Source organism: Pseudophryne corroboree, chromosome 2, assembly GCF_028390025.1.
Source record: "Pseudophryne corroboree isolate aPseCor3 chromosome 2, aPseCor3.hap2, whole genome shotgun sequence".
Lineage (NCBI taxonomy): Eukaryota > Metazoa > Chordata > Amphibia > Anura > Myobatrachidae > Pseudophryne > Pseudophryne corroboree.
The window spans coordinates 422274895-422297362 of record NC_086445.1 but is presented as its reverse complement, the minus strand read 5'-3'; positions in this window follow the sequence as shown (position 1 = coordinate 422297362).

The following is a 22468-nucleotide window of genomic DNA, read 5'->3' as shown; positions in this document are numbered from 1 at the left end:
AACAAATCTTTATTGTATATGATTTTTTTTTATTTGTTATTACTGTAGCTATAGTAACTTCAAAGTATTTATAAAGACTGAAGGCAGCACGATGAAGTCGTTGTTGTTTAAATCTAGGCTGAGTAATGCAGGATGTGATAACATGTAAAGTATTGCACAATGAAACATGTTATCATTAAATAAGAAGTATAATGTAACCTTGTGTTGCATTGTTTGTGTTTCATGATCTTGCTCTTTATTTCTACCAATACTGCAGGACTAGTTGCAACACATCTAGGTAAGTGATCCTAGGTGTAATATTGCAGTGAAAAGGCATATGCATAGAAAAAGCAATTTATATGGGCCCATGTTTTTGTAAAAATCTCACTTATGCATACAACAGTACTGTACCTCCTTAAAAAAAACCTAGCAGTGCACATTCCACTCCTTGTTCCTCTTTGCACATAAACTATTTACTGTTTGTAAGTTCTGATAGATATTGCTCAAGACCCCTTGTAGCTTGTACTTGGCTGAGATCACTGATCCATCCCACATGTTAGTTTTGGAAGACAGATTGTAATAGTATCTTGGTTAAAATACTTTTCTCTCTAACTTTGCAGATATGTCTAGCACTGAGGGGGTTAATGAATGTAATAATGCTTGTAGAGATCTGTGGTAAAGGAATAGTTAGACAGGAAGTGTGTTTCCTGTTCATATATTAACTGTATAAAAAGAAAAAGAAAACCTTAGTGCTATTTAAAATTCTTTATAGTGAATTATTAGCCTATCTCTCACCTACTTTTGTAACAATATGTAATGTTAGATTTGTCACAGTGCGTGGAAAGATGCAGCTGCATTTTCATCAGTAGTACTGATCTTTAAGGCCTACTAAACGAGGTGACATTCAGCATTAGAAAGACCACGCCTGGACAGGCAGATGGATGCTACCAGTGCGAGTGGCAGAGCATATTGCTATCCATGGTTTGCACTGAGAAACATTCATTTGCTAAATTAATTTCCAAGTAAGGAAATGCAGATGCAGAATTTAGCACATTTTGTTTTGAATACTTCCTCTACAACTCCCACACAAGAGAGGACATAGATCCGTTTAATATTATTCTAATGACACTGTGGATTATACCAACTCGCTAAAATAGGGAAACTGTGTCATGACTACGTGTTATGTGGTAATGGTTTCTCAAATCAAGATAGAAAGGTCCACAGATTACCCCACGCAGTATCTCTGTGCATAGGCTGTGTAGGCCAAATTTGTTAAAGGGGAAGTTATTATATTAATATATAGAAAAAAATAACTTTTCCCCAGAAATCTATTTCCCTTTAATGCTAAATAACATGTTGTATGTAGACTAGAGACTTTATGGGGCCTATTTATCAAACATTTTTCATAAAATGAAGAAATGGTAGTTGAATATTTTTAGGAATTGTTGCTATGTATGTGCTAGCAGCCTAATGCAAGAGATTTCACAGAAATCCGCAGTAGGCTAATTAATGCTGCAAACTGCAGTCCCCTTTATTGTTAATGAGGATTAGGATAAGTTTGGTAGTGTTTATACACCAAAGGTTCTCAATCGCAGGCCTCAAGGCATCCCAATGGTCCAGGTTGTAAGGTTATCCATGCTTGGCCACAGGTGACTTAATTAGCCTTTCAGACAAATCAATTTAACCATCTGTGCTGAACCATGAAAATACCTTAAACCAGGACCATTGTGGGCTGCCTTGAGAACCTTAGGTATGCACAGCCTCAGATGCCATAAACTTCTTTATGCCTATGTAGGACTATTTGCCTGAGAATACCTCTCCCACAGCCTCTGGCTGGCTTTGGAAATTGACACTGTGTGCATCTTTCACAAATATGGAAAACTCAGACGATGCTACCGCTGCGAGTTTTCTTTAGTACAAAGAAGGCAGAGCCGTAACTAGGTGCGTGCCGATGGTGCCTTGCCCACAGCGCAACTGCACTGAAGGCGCACCATCGGCAGCACACCCTCACGTTGGGCGTTGTAGTCAGTGAGGTAGTAGTGTAAAGTTGCTGTGTGTCGGCGCCTGTCTCCCGCCTCTGTAAGGGACGGGGAGCGGTGTGGCAGGTGCCATTTGTTGGTAGAGAGCCTCCGTGCGTTGATGCTGTCTGTCAGACCCGCTTGCGTCTCTACAATGGGGAGGGAATGGGAGTGGTAGTGCAGGCAGCAGGCCCGTTACATGATCCGCCGCTGGAGCACTGCTTAGACAGTGAGACCCTGTCAATGGAGAGAGGGGGAGCGCTACTGCAGGCGGTAGCTCGGATCAGCGGTGAGCCATCGCCAGCGATGGAGAGGGGCAGGGAGCGCCAGTATATGATGGACAGCGCCTGTGAAGCCTCGATGCCAGAGCGACCACACAGGTGACTCTCTCTTTCTCTCTCTCTCTCTCTCTCACGCATGAATCCCCAAGTCTGCGAGAAAAAGCCACAGTCAGGGGTTCATGCGTGGGGAAACCCACTGATTCACCAGTTTATGTGGAATCGGTTTCCACGCGATAATCGACAATTTTAGGCACAAAGAAAAGTTATTTAATTAAATAGTCTTTCCCTGTGCTGCACAGTAATTATATGACAATTAGCCTTGGGCTAACTGAATATGCCCCTTTTTTTTGTGCAATTATACAAAACTGAACACCAGGTAAAATATTAACTAATAGCAGAATAAAAACCATTAATGTCTCCTTACTGTATATGTAGCCTCTGCCCACCAGGGATTATTAGAATATCTTATTCCAGGAAAGGAAAAATGCTTCTTACTGCGCATTGATGTAGTCATGTGAATAACTAAGGCATAAAAAGCCAGAGCCGTAACTACGTGTGTGCCAGGTGTGCCTGGCATACAGCGCAGTCGCCCTGAGGGTGCACGGCCAGCAACTATGTCAGCGGCTTGTAATGAGTCAAATTGACTCATTACAAGCCGCCTGTGCCATTTGCGCCGCTGTAGAAGAGGAGCAGCATCAGCGGAGGACCCAGAGGAGGGAGGGGGACTGGAGCCGCAGGAGCAGTCCCTCTAATTGGTAGCGAAGCCGCTGCAGCAGTCCCTCTCCTTCCACATTGGCTGGCCGGCGCTGCTGTGAATGCTGGGATGCGCTTCCCTCATCCCAGCATTCACAGCGGCGGCGGGCAGCCATTGCGGGAGCAGAGGGACTGCTGCAGCAGCGCCTCTACCAATTACATAGCGCTGCTGCGAGCTCCACTCCCCCTCGCTCCTCCTCCTTCTTCCCTGCCCGGGATCTGCCAGCACCGAGGAGCGTGACTGCCTGAGCCAGTAGAGAGAGATGGTAAGTCTCTCTCTCTCTCTTCTGTCTGCCGTAATGTGTAAAAAGGGGGACGCGGTCTGCCGTAATATGTAAAAAGGGAGACCCTGTCTGCCGTAATGTGTAAAAAGGGGACGCTGTCTGCCGTAATATGTAATAAGGGGACGCTGTCTGCTGTAATGTGTAAAAAGGGGGACGCTGTCTGCTGTAATGTGTAAAAAGGGGGACTGGCTGCCGTAATGTGTAAAAGGGGCTCTACCTGGCGCTACTGTGCGGCGTAATTTGAATGGAGACTACTGTGCACCGCAGTACGAATTGGTATTATTTTGTGGCCACACCCATTCCCCATGAAGCCATGCCCCTAAATTTTTGCCACGCGCCTACGGCGCGCACTGCCCGTATTTTACATGAGTGGGGGGCACCAATGCCGTTTCTTGCACACAGCGCTAAAATGCCTTACGGCACTGAAAGAAGGGGAAGTTATGTTTAAAATGAAAAAGTCTATTGACTTTTAATAATTGTGATTATTAATAAATAGGTTCCTATATCTTTATCTTAGGGCCCATACACACGGTGAGATTCTGGCTATGCCCGATTCTCACTATGCGACGGGTTAGGTTGGCATCGCAAGCACATAATGAGTGTGCTTGCGATACTGACTGATGAGCGATTTTGGCTGTCAATTTTGACTATCTCTTCTATAGAGAAAGTCAAAATTGACTTTCCTGCACAGTCTATCCATACCTCCCAACGTGACCCTCTCTAGGAGGGACAGAATGTTCTGCTCCTGCACTTCCCTCTTAATGTATGATTGCCATCACCTGTGGTGAAACACCTTTCTTATCCATGAACCTGTTCAACACAGGTGCCGGCAATCATAAATTAAGAAAAAAGTCCAGAAGCAGAGCATTGTGTCCCTCCTGGAGAGGGTCATGTTGGGAGGTATGGTCTATCTATGCATGTGATGCCGCCTGTGCGGGACCGCGCATCGGCATCGAATCGGGATCGCAAGGTGACTTTCACCTTGCTATCTGCACTAACTTTTCTTACGATTTTAATTATATAGTCAAAATCATAAGAAAATATCTCACCGTGTGTACACACCATTAGAGCACAGGTTCCCAAAGTCAGTCCCCAGAACCCCACACAGTGCATGTTTTGCAAGTAATCCAGCAGATGCGTGAGTAAAATAATTTGCTCCACCTGTGGACCTTTTTAAATGTGTCAGTGAGTAATTAATACACCTGTGCAGCTGCTGGGTGACCTGCAAAACATGCACGGTGTCATTTATAATATTGTGCTTTGGAAGTGGATTGGTAACATTAATATTTTGGTTGCAAGTGGTCATTTATGAGAGTCTCAACATACTCTTTAGAGCTATTAAGTTTAATAAACACAGTTTTTGCATACCATATTGAGTCCTAGGTAAAGTCAGCTGAGCAGTGAGCACTCACAAACCTATGTATAGACATCTCACTTCCAAAATGATAGATTGTGTGGGGAATTCGGTTAATTGCGTTATTTTTTTAAGCAGTTTTTTGCCCAATAGTCATTATCAGTCAATTCAATTATCCCCCATTTTCATGCAAAAAACATACCTGGTTTAATGCAAAAACACAGGGATCTGACAACTTATCTCAGATCCCTGTATTTTCATGATTGTGGCCAGGAAAAATGGCATTTCGGGCAGGTGAAACAATGATAAGGCGAAACAATGATAAGTCCTTTTTTTTAATGCTCTTACACAGTATTCACTTTTAGGGGGGTGTATATCAAAGCATGGAGATAGATAAAGTGGAGAGATAAAAAGCTCTATCCAATCAGCGTCTAACTGCTATGTTACAGACTGCGGGGCCTATTTACTAAGCCTTGGAGAGAAATAAAGTGGATGGAGATAAAGGCCAGCCAATCAGCTACCTAACTGCCATGTCATAGGCTGTGTCTAAAAAATGACATTTAGGAGCTGGTTGGCTGGTCATTTATCACTCCTTATGCGTCTCAACTTTATCTCTTTTTAAGGCTTTATACATTTGGGCTAAAGTACCAAACAACTAGCTCCTAACAGTCATTTTTCATACATTCTGTAGAGTCTGTAACATGGCAGTTAGGAGCTGATTGGTACTTTATATCATTCACTTTATTTTCAAGGCTTGGTAAATAGACCCCTGTGGAGCAGATGTATTAAGCCTGAAGAAGTGATAAAGCGAAAGGTGATAATGCACCAGCCAGTCAGCTCCTAACTGTAATTTTTCAAACCCAGGCTGTAACTTGACAGTTATGAGCTGATTGGCTGATGCGTTATCACCTTCCGCTTTATCACTTCTCCAGGCTTAATACATCTGCCCCCGTGTTTGAAAAATGAAAGTCAGGAACTGATTGGCTAGTGTTTTATTTATCTCCAGTTTACCCCATGTTTTGATAAATACCATCACATACCTCATACCTGCCTACAGGGGTGTAGCCAGAACATTGTAGGCCTCATAGCAACATCTCGAAGTGGGCCCTGTCCTAATGCTTTTAGACACAAAACACCTCTCTGCAGTAGTTGTTATTTTTATGCCCCATAATAGGGGTATATTTACTAAAATTCGTATTTTCCCGACTGAGGTCAAAGTTCAATCACGAATGACATCGAAAGTGTAAATTTGCAACTTTTTGAATTTATTACGACTAATTTACTAAGCTGTCGTATTCTGCATTTTCGTATTTACCGATGTCGATGCCATTCGTTTTTTTTTTCCAGTGTTTTACGTGAGTGACTTGAAAAACACTGCCGACTTTAACACAATGAATCTCGTCCGGATCTGAGAGATCCATGCTGGGCTTCATTGTGCACCTTTATTAAAATAGAAATCATTGCTAAATTCTTATAAAAAAATGCGTGGGGTCCCCCCTCCTAAGCCAAACCAGCCTCGGGCTCTTTGAGCCGGTCCTGGTTGAAAAAATATGGGGGGGAAAATGTCAGGGGTTCCCCCATATTTAAACAATCAGCACCGGGCTCTCTGCACCTGGTCCTGGTTCCAAAAATACGGGGGACAAAAAGCGTAGGGGTCCCCCGTATTTCTGAAACCAGCATCGGGCTCCACTAGCCAGATACATAATGCCACATCCGGGGGATACTTTTATCTAGGTCCCACGGCCCTGGCATTACATAACCAACTAGTCACCCCTGGCCGGGGTACCCTGGAGGAGTGGGGACCCCTTCAATCAAGGGGTCCCCCCTCCAGCCACCCAAGGGTCAGGGGTGAAGCCCGAGGCTGTCCCCCCCCATCCAAGGGCTGCGGATGGGAGGCTGATAGCCTTTTTGTTAAAAATTGAATATTGTTTTTAGTAGCAGTACTACAAGTCCCAGCAAGCCTCCCCGCAAGCTGTTACTTGGAGAACCACAAGTACCAGCATGCTGTGGAAAACCGGGCCCGCTGGTACCTATAGTACTACTACTAAAAAAAATACCCCAATAAAAACAGAAGACACACACCTTGAAAGTAAAAGTTTAATACATACATCCACACCTCCATATACACATACTTACCTATGTTCACACGAGGGTCGGTCCTCTTCTCCATGTAGAATCCATGGTGTACCTGTTGAAAAAATTATACTCACAAAATCCAGTGTAGATGGCTCCTCTTCTTTTCTATTTGTAATCCTGGTACTTTGCAAAATAACAAAACGGACACCCGACCTCGCACTGAAAGGGGCCCCATGTTTTCACATGGGACCCCTTTCCCCGAATGCCAGGAACCCCCCCTGACTTCTGTCTAAGAGGGTTCCATCAGCCAATCATGGAGCGCCACGTTGTGGCACCCTCCTGATTGGCTGTGTGCTCCTGTAGTGTATGACAGGCAGCACACGGCAGTGTTACAATGTAGCGCCTATGCGCTCCATTGTAACCAATGGTGGGAACTTTGTGGTCAGCGGTTGACCGAAAGTAACCTCACCGCTAACCACAAAGTTCCCACCATTGGTTACAATGGAGCGCATAGGCGCTACATTGTAACACTGCCGTGTGCTGCCTGTCATACACTACAGGAGCACACAGCCAATCAGGAGGGTGCCACAACGTGGCGCTCCCTGATTGGCTGATGGAACCCTCTTAGACAGAAGTCAGGGGGGGTTCCTGGCATTCGGGGAAAGGGGTCCCATGTGAAAACATGGGGCCCCTTTCAGTGCGAGGTCGGGTGTCCGTTTTGTTATTTTGCAAAGTACCAGGATTACAAATAGAAAAGAAGAGGAGCCATCTACACTCAATTTTGTGAGTATAATTTTTTCAACAGGTACACCATGGATTCTACATGGAGAAGAGGACCGACCCTCGTGTGAACATAGGTAAGTATGTGTATATGGAGGTGTGGATGTATGTATTAAACTTTTACTTTCAAGGTGTGTGTCTTCTGTTTTTATTGGGGTATTTTTTTAGTAGTAGTACTACAGGTACCAGCGGGCCCGGTTTTCCACAGCATGCTGGTACTTGTGGTTCTCCAAGTACCAGCTTGCGGGGGAGGCTTGCTGGGACTTGTAGTACTGCTACTAAAAACAATATTCAATTTTTGACAAAAAGGCTATCAGCCTCCCATCCGCAGCCCTTGGATGGGGGGGACAGCCTCGGGCTTCACCCCTGGCCCTTGGGTGGCTGGAGGGGGGGACCCCTTGATTGAAGGGGTCCCCACTCCTCCAGGGTACCCCGGCCAGGGGTGACTAGTTGGTTATGTAATGCCAGGGCTGCAGGGACCTAGATAAGTGTCCCCCAGCTGTGGCATTATGTATCTGGCTAGTGGAGCCCGGTGCTGGTTTCAGAAATACGGGGGACCCCTACGCTTTTTGTCCCCGTATTTTTGGAACCAGGACCAGGCGCAGAGCCCGGTGCTGGTTGTTTAAATATGGGGGAACCCCTGACATTTTTTCCCCCATATTTTTTCAACCAGGGCCGGCTCAAAGAGCCCGAGGCTGGTTTGGCTTAGGAGGGGGGACCCCACGCATTTTTTTTTAAACAAAAATAACAATTTCCCACCCCTTCCCACTGAAAAACATGCACGGATCTCATGGATCCGTGCATGCCTATCCGAACACGGTAAAAAAAAGCTGGTCTGTTTTTTTTTTTAGCACTTTTTCATGATTTGAATTTTAGCACGGCAGTGTTTGGCTATTGTCGGCAGTGTTTGTGATTTGCACTTTTTAGTAAATGACCGATTTCTACCAAATTCAAGGCGTATTTGACCGATGGTGTATTGATTCGTAATTTTTTCTTAGGACTTCCAAAAAAATACGAATACCCTCATCACTGCCGTGTTTTGAGCTTAGTAAATTCCCGAGATGACACTTTGAAGAAAAAACATCATCTCGGTCAAAATCGGGACCTTAGTAAATATACCCCGTAGTGTCCTAGTTTATTGTATTAACCATAGTAGTGCCCTGGTTCACATGATGTCATATTGTAGGGCTACCAGTACACATTATGCTACACAGTGCCCCCAATTCACATTATGACATACTGTACAGTGTCCCCAGTTCATATTATACCACACTATAATGCCTCCACTTCTTATTGTGCCACATTACAGTGCCCCAATTCATATTATGTAATATTATAATTAGTGATGAGCGGGTTCGGTTTCCGTGAAAACGAACCCACCCGAGCTTTACATTTTTTTACACGGGTCCGAGCAGACTCGGATCCTCCCGCCTTGCTCGGCTAACCCGAGCGCGCCCGAACGTCATCATCCCGCTGTCGGATTCTCGCGAGATTCGGATTCTATATAAGCAGCCGCGCGTCGCCGCCATTTTCACACGTGCATTGAGATTGATAGGGAGAGGACGTGGCTGGCATCCTCTCCGTTTATATAGTTAATTATTAATAGTATACTACACAGTTGATCTGATTGCTTAGCTTATTGTGGGGAGGATTGGGGACTGGGGAGCAGCTGTTAGGAGGAGTACAGTGCAGAGTTTTGCTAGTTTTTTATCCGTTCTCTGCCTGAAAAAAAAGCTTCATACCATATCTGTGCTCAGTGTGCTGCATGATATATATCTGTGCTGAGTGCTCACACTGCCTAATTGTGGGGACTGGGGAGCAGTTATAGCAGGAGTACAGTGCACAGTTTTGCTGACAGTGACCACCAGTATACGTTTGTCTGCCTGAAAAACACTCCTGTGGTGGCTTTTTTTTATACTAGTTTAGCAGTCTGCTGACAGTGTCCACCAGGTCCATTATACTGTATATAGCAGTACGGTAGGCCACTGCTGTACCTACCTCTGTGTCGTCACTCGTCGTCTATAAGTATACTATAGTATCCATCCATCTACATTGTATACCTGTGGTGTCTTTTTTTTATACTATAAACGCAGTCTGCTGACAGTGTCCACCAGTATATTATACTGTATATAGCAGTACGGTAGGCCACTGCTGTACCTACCTCTGTGTCGTCACTCGTCGTCCATAAGTATACTATAGTATCCATCCATCTACATTGTATACCTGTGGTGTCTTTTTTTTTATACTATAAACGCAGTCTGCTGACAGTGTCCACCAGGTCCATTATACTGTATATAGCAGTACGGTAGGCCACTGCTGTACCTACCTCTGTGTCGTCACTCGTCGTCCATAAGTATACTATAGTATCCATCCATCTACATTGTATACCTGTGGTGTCTTTTTGTTTTAATACTATAAACGCAGTCTGCTGACAGTGTCCACCAGGTCCATTATACTGTATATAGCAGTACGGTAGGCCACTGCTGTACCTACCTCTGTGTCGTCACTCGCCGTCCATAAGTATACTATAGTATCCATCCATCTACATTGTATACCTGTGGTGTCTTTTTTTTTTTTATACTATAAACGCAGTCTGCTGACAGTGTCCACCTGGTCCATTATACTGTATATAGCAGTACGGTAGGCCACTGCTGTACCTACCTCTGTGTCGTCACTCGTCGTCCATAAGTATACTATAGTATCCATCCATCTACATTGTATACCTGTGGTGTCTTTTTTTTTTTTTTATACTATAAACGCAGTCTGCTGACAGTGTCCACCAGGTCCATTATACTGTATATAGCAGTACGGTAGGCCACTGCTGTACCTACCTCTGTATCGTCACTCGTCGTCCATAAGTATACTATAGTATCCATCCATCTACATTGTATACCTGTGGTGTCTTTTTTTTATACTATAAACGCAGTCTGCTGACAGTGTCCACCAGGTCCATTATACTGTATATAGCAGTACGGTAGGCCACTGCTGTACCTACCTCTGTGTCGTCACTCGTCGTCCATAAGTATACTATAGTATCCATCCATCTACATTGTATACCTGTGGTGCCTTTTTAGTTGTGCGCATTAAAATATGGAGAACTAAAATGTGGAGGTTAAAAAAATAGGGAAAGATCAAGATCCACCTCGTGCTGAAGCTGCTGCCACTAGTCACGGCCGAGACGATGAAATGCCATCAACGTCGTCTGCCAAGGCCAATGCCCAATGTCATAGTACAGAGCATGTAAAATCCAAAACACAAAAGATCAGTAAAATGACCCAAAAATCAAAATTAAAAGCGTCTGAGGAGAAGTGTAAACTTGCCAATATGCCATTTACGACACGGAGTAGCAAGGAACGGCTGAGGCCCTGGCCTATGTTCATGGCTAGTGGTTCAGCTTTACATGAGGATGGAAGCACTCATCCTCTCGCTAGAAAAAAGAAAAGACTTAAGCTGGCAAAAGCACAGCAAAGAACTGTGCGTTCTTCGAAATCACAAATCCCCAAGGAGAGTCCAATTGTGTCGGTTGCGATGCCTGACCTTCCCAACACTGGACGGGAAGAGCTTGTGCCTTCCACCATTTGCACGCCCCCTGCAAGTAGCACCCACAGTCCAGTTCCTGATAGTCAAATTGAAGATGTCAGTGTTGAAGTACACCAGGATGAGGATATGGGTGTTGCTGGCGCTGGGGAGGAAATTGACAAGGAGGATTCTGATGGTGAGGTGGTTTTGTTTAAGTCAGGCACCCGGGGAGACACCTGTTGTCAGTGGGAGGAATATGGCCATTGACATGCCTGGTCAAAATACAAAAAAAAATCAGCTCTTCGGTGTGGAATTATTTCAACACAAATGCGGACAACAGGTGTCAAGCCGTGTGTTGCCTTTGTCAAGCTGTAATAAGTAGGGGTAAGGACGTTAACCACCTCGGAACATCCTCCCTTATACGTCACCTGCAGCGCATTCATCATAAGTCAGTGACAAGTTCAAAAACTTTGGGCGACAGCGGAAGCAGTCCACTGACCAGTAAATCCCTTCCTCTTGTAACCAAGCTCCCGCAAACCACACCACCAACTCCCTCAGTGTCAATTTCCTTCTTACCCAGGAATGCCAATAGTCCTGCAGGCCATGTCACTGGCAAGTCTGACGAGTCCTCTCCTGCCTGGGATTCCTCCGATGCATCCTTGAGTGTAATGCCTACTGCTGCTGGCGCTGCTGTTGTTGCTGCTGGGAGTCGATCGTCATCCCAGAGGGGAATTCGGAAGACCACTTGTACTACTTCCAGTAAGCAATTGACTGTCCAACAGTCCTTTGCGAGGAAGATGAAATATCACAGCAATCATCCTGCTGCAAAGCGGATAACTGAGGCCTTGGCAGCCTGGGCGGTGAGAAACGTGGTTCCGGTATCCATCGTTACTTCAGAGCCAACTAGAGACTTGATTGAGGTACTGTGTCCCCGGTACCAAATACCATCTAGGTTCCATTTCTCTAGGCAGGCGATACCGAAAATGTACACAGACCTCAGAAAAAGAGTCACCAGTGTCCTAAAAAATGCAGTTGTACCCAATGTCCACTTAACCACGGACATGTGGACAAGTGGAGCAGGGCAGACTCAGGACTACATGACTGTGACAGCCCACTGGGTAGATGTATTGCCTCCCGCTGCAAGAACAGCAGCGGCGGCACCAATAGCAGCATCTCGCAAACGCCAACTCGTTCCTAGGCAGGCTACGCTTTGTATCACCGCTTTCCAGAATACGCACACAGCTGAAAACCTCTTACGGCAACTGAGGAAGATCATCGCAGAATGGCTTACCCCAATTGGACTCTCCTGGGGATTTGTGGCATCGGACAACGCCAGCAATATTGTGCGTGCATTACATCTGGGCAAATTCCAGCACGTCCCATGTTTTGCACATACCTTGAATTTGGTGGTGCAGAATTATTTAAAAAACGAAAGGGGCGTGCAAGAGATGCTGTCGGTGGCCAGAAGAATTGCGGGCCACTTTCGGCGTACAGGCACCGCGTACAGAAGACTGGAGCACCACCAAAAACACCTGAACCTGCCCTGCCATCATCTGAAACAAGAGGTGGTAACGAGGTGGAATTCAACCCTCTATATGCTTCAGAGGATGGAGGAGCAGCAAAAGGCCATTCAAGCCTATACATCTGGCCACGATATAGGCAAAGGAGGGGGAATGCACCTGACTCAAGCGCAGTGGAGAATGATTTCAACGTTGTGCAAGGTTCTGCAACCTTTTGAAATTGCCACACGTGAAGTCAGTTCAGACACTGCCAGCCTGAGTCAGGTCATTCCCCTCATCAGGCTTTTGCAGAAGAAGCTGGAGACATTGAAGGAGGAGCTAAAACAGAGCGATTCCGCTAGGCATGTGGGACTTGTGGATGGAGCCCTTAATTCGCTTAACCAGGATTCACGGGTGGTCAATCTGTTGAAATCAGAGCACTACATTTTGGCCACCGTGCTCGATCCTAGATTTAAAACCTACGTTGTATCTCTCTTTCCGGCAGACACAAGTCTGCAAAGGTTCAAAGACCTGCTGGTGAGAAAATTGTCAAGTCAAGCGGAACGTGACCCGTCAACAGCTCCTCCTTCACATTCTCCCGCAACTGGGGGTGCGAGGAAAAGGCTACGAATTCCGAGCCCACCCGCTGGCGGTGATGCAGGGCAGTCTGGAGCGAGTGCTGACATCTGGTCCAGACTGAAGGACCTGCCAACGATTACTGACATGTCGTCTACTGTCACTGCATATGATTCTCTCACCATTGAAAGAATGGTGGAGGATTATATGAGTGACCGCATCCAAGTAGGCACGTCAGACAGTCCGTACGTATACTGGCAGGAAAAAGAGGCAATTTGGAGGCCCTTGCAGAAACTGGCTTTATTCTACCTAAGTTGCCCTCCCTCCAGTGTGTACTCCGAAAGAGTGTTTAGTGCCGCCGCTCACCTTGTCAGCAATCGGCGTACGAGGTTACTTCCAGAAAATGTGGAGAAAATGATGTTCATTAAAATGAATTATAATCAATTCCTCCGTGGAGACATTCACCAGCAGCAATTGCCTCCAGAAAGTACACGGGGACCTGAGATGGTGGATTCCAGTGGGGACGAATTAATAATCTGTGAGGAGGGGGATGTACACAGTGAAAGGGGTGATGAATCGGACGATGATGATGAGGTGGACATCTTGCCTCTGTAGAAGGAGAGATTGATTGCTTCTTTTTTGGTGGGGGCCCAAACCAACCAGTCATTTCAGTCACAGTCGTGTGGCAGACCCTGTCGCTGAAATGATGGGTTCGTTAAAGTGTGCATGTCCTGTTTATACAACATAAGGGTGGGTGGGAGGGCCCAAGGACAATTCCATCTTGCACCTCTTTTTTTCTTTCATTTTTCTTTGCGTCATGTGCTGTTTGGGGAGTATTTTTTGGAAGGGCCATCCTGCGTGACACTGCAGTGCCACTCCTAGATGGGCCAGGTGTTTGTGTCGGCCACTTGGGTCGCTTATCTTAGTCACACAGCTACCTCATTGCGCCTCTTTTTTTCTTTGCGTCATGTGCTGTTTGGGGAGTATTTTTTTGAAGGGCCATCCTGCGTGACACTGCAGTGCCACTCCTAGATGGGCCAGGTGTTTGTGTCGGCCACTTGGGTCGCTTATCTTAGTCACACAGCTACCTCATTGCGCCTCTTTTTTTCTTTGCGTCATGTGCTGTTTGGGGAGTATTTTTTTGAAGGGCCATCCTGTCTGACACTGCAGTGCCACTCCTAGATGGGCCAGGTGTTTGTGTCGGCCACGTGGGTCGCTTAGCTTAGTCACACAGCTACCTCGGTGCAAATTTTAGGACAAAAATAATATTGTGAGGTGTGAGGTGTTCAGAATAGACTGAAAATGAGTGGAAATTATGGTTATTGAGGTCAATAATACTTTGGGATCAAAATGACCCCCAAATTCTATGATTTAAGCTGTTTTTTAGGGTTTTTTTGAAAAAAAACACCCGAATCCAAAACACACCCGAATCCGACAAAAAAATTTCGGTGAGGTTTTGCCAAAACGCGTCCGAATCCAAAACACGGCCGCGGAACCGAACCCAAAACCAAAACACAAAACCCGAAAAATGTCCGGTGCACATCACATAATGTCGTCCAGTTCATTTTATAACACATAAAATGATCAGGTTCATGGGCATAACTAGATATATTGTAGGCCTCAAGACATAAGTTTGTAAGGGTCCCTATGTACCACCCAATAGTGAAAAATGTATATAACACATGTAACTGTGACAGGGAAGGTGGGCCCCTCTTAGCTCTGGGCCCCTATAGCAGCTGCAATCCCTGCACATATGGCAGTTATACCATACCTCCCAACATGACCCTCTCCAGGAGGGACAGAATGCTCTGCTCCTGGACTTTCCTCTTAATTTATGATTGCCATCACCTGTAGTGAACCACCTTTCTTTTCCATTACCCTGTTCAGCACAGGTGAAGGCAATCATAAATTAAGAAAAAAGTCCAGAAACAGAGCATTTCTCTTACGTCCTAGAGGATACTGGGGTTCCATTTAGTACCATGGGGTATAGACAGGTCCACTAGGAGCCATGGGCACGTTAAGAATTTGATAGTGTGGGCTGGCTCCTCCGTCTATGCACCTCCTATCAGACTCAGTTTACAAAATGTGCCCGGAGGAGCCGGTCACGCTTATGGAAGCTCCTGAAGAGTTTTCTGCATTTATTTTATATGCAGAGGCGTAGCTAGGGTTTTCGGAGCCCAGGGTAAGATAGAAAATGCCCCCCCCCCAAAAAAAAAAAAAAAAAACACCAAAAGGAGCATGTGCGCGCGCCGGAAAATGGCCCACAGTGCCAGGTACATTGCCCCACAGTGCCAGGTACATTGCCCCACAGTGCCAGGTACATTGCCCCACAGTGCCAGGTACATTGCCCCACAGTGCCAGGTACATGCCCCACTCAGTGCCAGATACATGCCCTACTCAGTGCCAGACACATGCCCCACTCAGTGCCAGATACATGCCCCACTCAGTGCCTGTTACATGCCCCACTCAGTGCCAGTTACATGCCCCATTTAGTGCCAGATACATGCCCCACTGTGCACCCCCCCCCGTCACTCACCGCTTGTTGAATTGAATGTTGATATCTATGTGAGGGGAGGAGAGCGCAGCGCCTCTCCTTCCCCTCACCGCTCCAGGTCTCCGGCGGCTGTCTGGCGCTGGTTTGCTAGCCAATCGGAGCTCGCGGACCGGCAGCCAATCAGGAGCCGGTCCGCAAGCTCTGATTGGCTAACGCCGCCGGAGGCCGGACACAGCAGCGCTGCTGGCAGCGCTGCTAGGGCTTTCAGCGGCGGTGAGGGGAGGGAGAGACGGTGCGCTCTCCTCCCCTCACATTTCGACTTGACGGGGGCGAGTGGGGCATGATGCCCTGGCCACCTGCGGCGCCCCCCCTCTCCTGGGCCTGTCAAGGCGCCCAGGGCACGTGCCCCACTCACCCTACCCTAGATACGCCTCTGTTTATATGTTTATTTTCAGGCACCAGTCTGCCTGCTTCGTGAGATTTAGGGGGGGAACGGCCCAACCTTTTGAAGGGTTAATGGTCCCATTTCCCGCTGTCAGGACACTGAGCTCCTGAGGGAACTTTTCGCAAGCCCCACCACGGTGAGCGTACATTCCCGCAGCATGCCGCCACCCCTAACAGAGCCAGAAGAAAGAAGAGTGGTGAGTACTAAGCCGGCATCCCGGCTAGCGGGTCGCCGGCCATTATGGCTGCACGAGGGTATGGAGACACACGGCTTCTAACTGGGGCGGAATGCATCTCCAGACACAGTACACAGCTGCGTCTCAGTACACTGTACACAGTACCCACACTGGCAAAAACAGCCTTAAAACGGTTTTCTCTCCATTTTAAGCACCAGATTACCTCAGCCAGTATAAAAAAAGCGAGAAGACCGAGAGTCATTGAAGGGGCGGGGGCTTCACTATGAGCGGATCCAGCAGCTCACCAGTGCCATTTTCCCTCTGCAGTGGACACAGACACTGACTGACAGGGGGGATCCGGTCTGAAGGTCGACACTGTCTAGGTCGACAATGTTTAGGTCGACCACTATAGGTCGACAGTCACTAGGTCGACATGGATGGAAGGTCGACAGGGTTTCTAGGTCGACATGTGCTAGGTCGACAGGTCTAAAGGTCGACATGAGTTTTTCACATTTTTTTCTTTTTTTGAATTTTTTTCATACTTAACGTGGACTACGATTGGAACGGTAATCTGTGCCGAGCGAAGCGGTAGTGGAGCGAAGGCACCATGACCGAAGCATGGCTTGCGAAGCGAGCCATGCGAGGGGACGCGGTGCACTAATTGGGGATCCCGGTCACTCTACGAAGAAAACGACACCAAAATAAAAATTAAACCTCATGTCGACCTTTAGACCTGTCGACCTAGAAACCCTGTCGACCTTCCATCCATGTCGACCTAGTGACTGTCGACCTATAGTGGTCGACCTAAACATTGTTGACCTAGATACTTTCGATTTGATGAACCACACCCCTGACAGGGATGCGCAGCTCCTCCGGAGAGACTCCAGATTACCTCAGTGGTACCAGGGGGTCATAGCAGGGAGGGAGCGATTATTAGTGTGTTTGTAAAATCACGACGCTGATGTATAGGAGGATTTACAAGGGAGACCTTGCCCTGCAGTCCCGGAGACCAGTCGCAGCTATGCTTAGAAGATGGCGCCCAGCGTCTCAGTCAGGGAGTGAGGGACAGTGTGAGGCAGCTCCAGGGCGGGAACACCAGCAGTAGATGGCGCCCTGGGCCGGGGAAGGGGCTACAGGTCAAACGCCATTGCCCCTATGCTGGTCCTCACCACCTGGTACTATGGAGTCTTCATAAAGTGGGCATTAGTACACCTGACCTGTACCCCTATGCCCTGGTGGTTATAGTGGGGTCCTTGCTTGGCGACAGTGTCCACGCCAGCATCTCCCTAGACTGCGATCGGAACGCGATTTTGTGGTGGGTCCCACCTGGGGGACCCTCTTACCTCCTCCATTCTTAGCAGACATGTGAACCAGGAGAGCGCTGTGACCATGTACCCAATGCCAAAGCGTCCCCGCCGCAAGTACCTGGGAACTGAGCCAGCGGGAGTATGCAACACCGATGGGGAGGTGATGGAGCCGCAGCATAGAATGTCACCCTGACATGTAAGTGCTGCGGCCCTTGAAGTCTTCAAGAAAAAGCTATTTTTAAGGGCTGTCCAGTGCAGCCCCCCTGCTAAGTGACCTGCTCTGAGCGGGACACCAACTCAAAACTGGGCTCACAGCGCCTGGAAGCGGAGTTATAGAGGAGGCCCCAATGCATCCTTGGACAGTCTAAAGCTTTAGCCTGTTGGTGTTTGGATTTTTAGGTATGTTTAGCATTTATTTTATTTATTAACAGTTTCTTATATAGCACAGCAAATTCCGTTGCGCTTTACTGACTTTATTATACCTTCCAATTTAGAACAGTTCCAAACTGCTGGCTCTGTATCGGATTGTAGCCACACCTGCCATGGAGTGCCCGGCCATCAAATCGTCCTTTTGAGGGGAAGAATGAGCAGACCAGAGTGTCTGAAGTGCTGCACAGGCCACGTTGATGCATGACTTCCATTCTCTGTGACACGTGACCATGGGCGAGATGTACTAAGCCTTGAAATGTGATAATTTCACTGTGATAAAGTACCAGCCAATAAGCTTCTAACTTCCATGCCACAGGCTGTGTTTAAAAAATGGCAGTTAGGAGCCGGTTGGCTGGTTCTTTATCATAGTGAAATTATCACTTTTCAAGGCTTAGTACATCCTGCCCCATACCCCCTCCTAGTGCATGCAGCCAACACTTCGGATGATTATGTCATCACTGCTGTGACTTTGTGACAATATGCCACTCCAGCAGGTGGTGTCTTGTAGGAACAGGAAAAGGAAAAGAACTGCGCTAATCCTACAAAAACTCTCTTAAGCTGGTTGCTGCTATATAACACGATGCAGGTATACTATAGGATCCCACTGAGAACAAACAGATGTGGTAAATATAGTGTTCAGTGCACCCCTAGCTTAAAGCATTTCACTAAAGCATTCTATGACTATAAATGATGTCAACATTGAGACAGTGATGACATTTCATAAAGGATAATTTATTAAAAACGAGAATAAATTTTATGAGTAATAAAAAGTGTACTTGGATACACTGAATGCGCTCAAAATTAAACTATCTAGTTCCGGTACACATACCAAACACATAGACAAACATATATATGTGAACCTGTGGGCACACTGATAGCATTTTACCCCACTAATGGTTAAGTTCTTAGACTGTGATATCAAATAAAAGTCAATACGGAGGCAGTCTCTGCTAATGAGTGAAACTTATTTTGTTTCTCTGCCTACCGTATTCTTCCTCTCCCGTTTGCTTTATAAAGTTGTCCATGCAGGGAAATCCTCACATTCGTTGGTGGTGTAGTGGTGGTGACTGTAGTCTGCCGGCAGACTTCCGCTGCTCCGTGTTTCCGTCCGTGTGGCCACTCAAGCGTGATCGATTACTCTGCAATCAACGCGTTTTGCCTAGAGAATAGGCTTCCTCAGGATGGCTGTGTAGTCGATCTACAGTTCTCTGCTACCTTTATTTGCTGCGGCGAGGATGATTCACTTACGCCCTTAAGCAATATGGTTTAAACTGTGTTTTGCCCATACTTTATGTAGTGGTCTTAAAATTTAGTTTATAACATACTATAAGTTACATATAACACGCCACACAACACATAAACACACATGGACAAGTTCTTATCCTCTATTATGTATATATGGTATCTCTTCTCTGTATTTACGTATCGGATAGGAGCGCTACAATACTTTAGCCAAGGTGTAATTTGATAACTCTCTGATGATATTGTAATTAAATTAATCACACTAAAGCAAGAAAAGGATTATTAAATTAGCTACTAAAAAAAGTGTGATTATATATAATTTCATTATTCTCTAGGCAAAACGCCTTGGATTTGGGTTTGAGGCCTGATTACTCAGAACAGTCCCTCCTCAGCAGAGGCCTTTCCTTCACGCCTACTGAAGGACTGAACAAATTTGATACTTTTATTGATTTTAATAAATTTGTGCGCAAACTAACACTCAAAAGACATTTTATAAAAAAAGAAAATGCTATTATCTCCAATTATGAGGATAGATGCAAATCAGGCCTCAAACCCAAATCCAAGTATTATCCAGAGGAATCAAAAGGGAGCAATGTGAGCATTTTTTATGACCTAGTGAAAAAAGACTTGTGTAAGACCAAACCAGCACTGGTGTTAATTAAGAATCTTAACAACAATGAAATTGAAGCACTTAAGAACCACCAGAAAAACACTGATATAGTTATAAAACCGTCTGACAAAGGGGAGGGGGTGGTGGGGGGTTTGATATTGGATCGTGATAAGTATGTCAAAGAAGCTCAAAGACTTCTTGGGGACTCTAACTATTACACCATGCTATCAGGCGATCCTTAAGATATATATGTATATAGATGAACTAAGATCGCTACTTCTGCAGGGTCTAAGGAGCAAAATCATCACTAAGGATGGATTTTTGTTCTTAATGCAATCCAACCCCATCACCTTTATTTTTATTTCTTACCCAAAATCCATAAATCCTTGTCCAATCCACCGGGGAGACCTATTGCAGGGATAGACTCCCTCACCTCTTATCTATTGTAATATGTGGATGTATTTTTAAATCCCCATGTCAAGGAATTACCATCCTATCTCAAAGACACCACTATGGTGTTGAATGAGATGAAAACAATAAAATGGAGAGACACTTAAGGTGTGTACACACGGTGAGATTTTTTCTTGAGATTTTGACTATATAGTCAAAATCGCAAGAAAAGTTAGTGCAAATCGCAAGGTGAAAGTCACCTTGCGATCCCGATGCACGGCCCCGCCAGGTCGGCATCGCAAGAAAAGATAGACTGTGCAGGCAAGTCAATCCTTGCTAGATCGGTGTACGATCTAGTTCATCTCACATGTCAATGACATCTCACATAAGCCAAAATCTCACATAAGCCAAAATCGTAAGCACACATAGTCCATATCTCAAGAAAAGTTAGTCAAAATCTGTCCTATCTGGGCTCCAGGGAGTTCAAGGGAAGTCGCAAGTAAAAATCGAACATAGCAAGGATCTCACCGTGTGTACACACCCTTACCTATGGGTGACTATAGATGTCCAATCATTGTATACCTGCATTGAACATCAGAAAGGTATCACAGCATGCAGAGAATACTTGAGTAAAGACCCCTCAATTACAGAAATCCACAGAGATTTTGATTGTGATATAATGAATTTTATTTTAAATCGGAATTATTTTACATTTTTAGATCAATTTTATTTACAGCGCTGTGGTACTGCTATTGAACTGTGTTTGCACCCAGTTTTGCTAACTTATTTATGGGTAAGTGGGAGGAAAATCATGTATATACTACACACTTTTATGAGGAATATGTCGTATTTTATAAACAATATATTGATGACATTTTAATCATATGGAATCGTAGTACTGCATTATTCATGGAATTTTTTAACATCTACAAGTCAACGATATGAATTTATCCTTCACTTTTAACTCAAACAAAACATCCATTGAATATTTGGACCTGATCTTAATGGGAGATGGAGAGATGGTGTCCACTAAAAATCATATCAAGGAGGTGGACAAGAACAGTTACCTTCACTACAAGAGTAGTCACTCAAAACATGGAAAAATAACATCCCGTATTACCAATTTCATAGGATAAGGAGAAATTGCAACAAAACAGATGACTGCGAGGAACAATTGGAAATATATAAGAAAAGATTCAAAGAAAAACTATACCCAAAGGCCATCTTGGAAGAAGCAATAACTAGAACTAAAAATCTGGAGAGGAATGACCTGCTGAATTATAACAAAAAGGTGGAGAAGAATGAATCTGCTGCCTTCATTACCACATACAGTTGCCATGAGAACCAGGGCCGGCTCCAGGCATGTTCGACTAGAGCGGCCGCGCGGGGCGCCACTCTTACAGGGCGCCGCACGCTGCGGCCGCCATTTTCCTGCCTGGAGCCAGCCTCTGTGTGTCCGACTCCGACTCCCGGCCGCTTGTGTGCGCGCTATGCAGCGCGCTGTGCGGCGCCGGCGTCTGACGTTGGACGCCGGCGCCGCGCAGCGTGCATAGCGCGCACACAGTTTTGTTCCTCCGTCCGCGGCCCGCCCACAGCAGTATTCCCGGCTCCCAGCAGCACCGCAGTGTCAGTGACAGACAGGTAAGTTAAAATCTGTCTGGCACTGTGTGGGGCCGTTTATTTTTCTGGCACTGTGGGGGCATTATTTTTCTGGCACTGTGGGGGCATATCTGCACTGTGGGGGCATTATTTTTCTGGCACTGTGGGGGCATTGTTTTTCTGGCACTGTGGGGGCATATCTGCACTGTGGGGGCATTATTTTTCTGGCACTGTGGGGGCATATCTGCACTGTGGGGGCATTATTTTTCTGGCACTGTGGGGGCATATCTGCACTGTGGGGGCATTATGTTTCTGGCACTGTGGGGGCATTATTTTTCTGGCACTGTGGGGGCATATCTGCACTGTGGGGGCATTATTTTTCTGGCACTGTGGGGGCATTATTTTTCTGGCACTGTGGGGGCATATCTGCACTGTGGGCATTATTTTTCTGGCACTGTGGGGGCATATCTGCACTGTGGGGGCATTATTTTTCTGGCACTGTGGGGGCATATCTGCACTGTGGGGGCATTATTTTTCTGGCACTGTGGGGGCATATCTGCACTGTGGGGGCATTATTTTTCTGGCACTGTGGGGGCATATCTGCACTGTGGGGGCATTATTTTTCTGGCACTGTGGGGGCATATCTGCACTGTGGGGG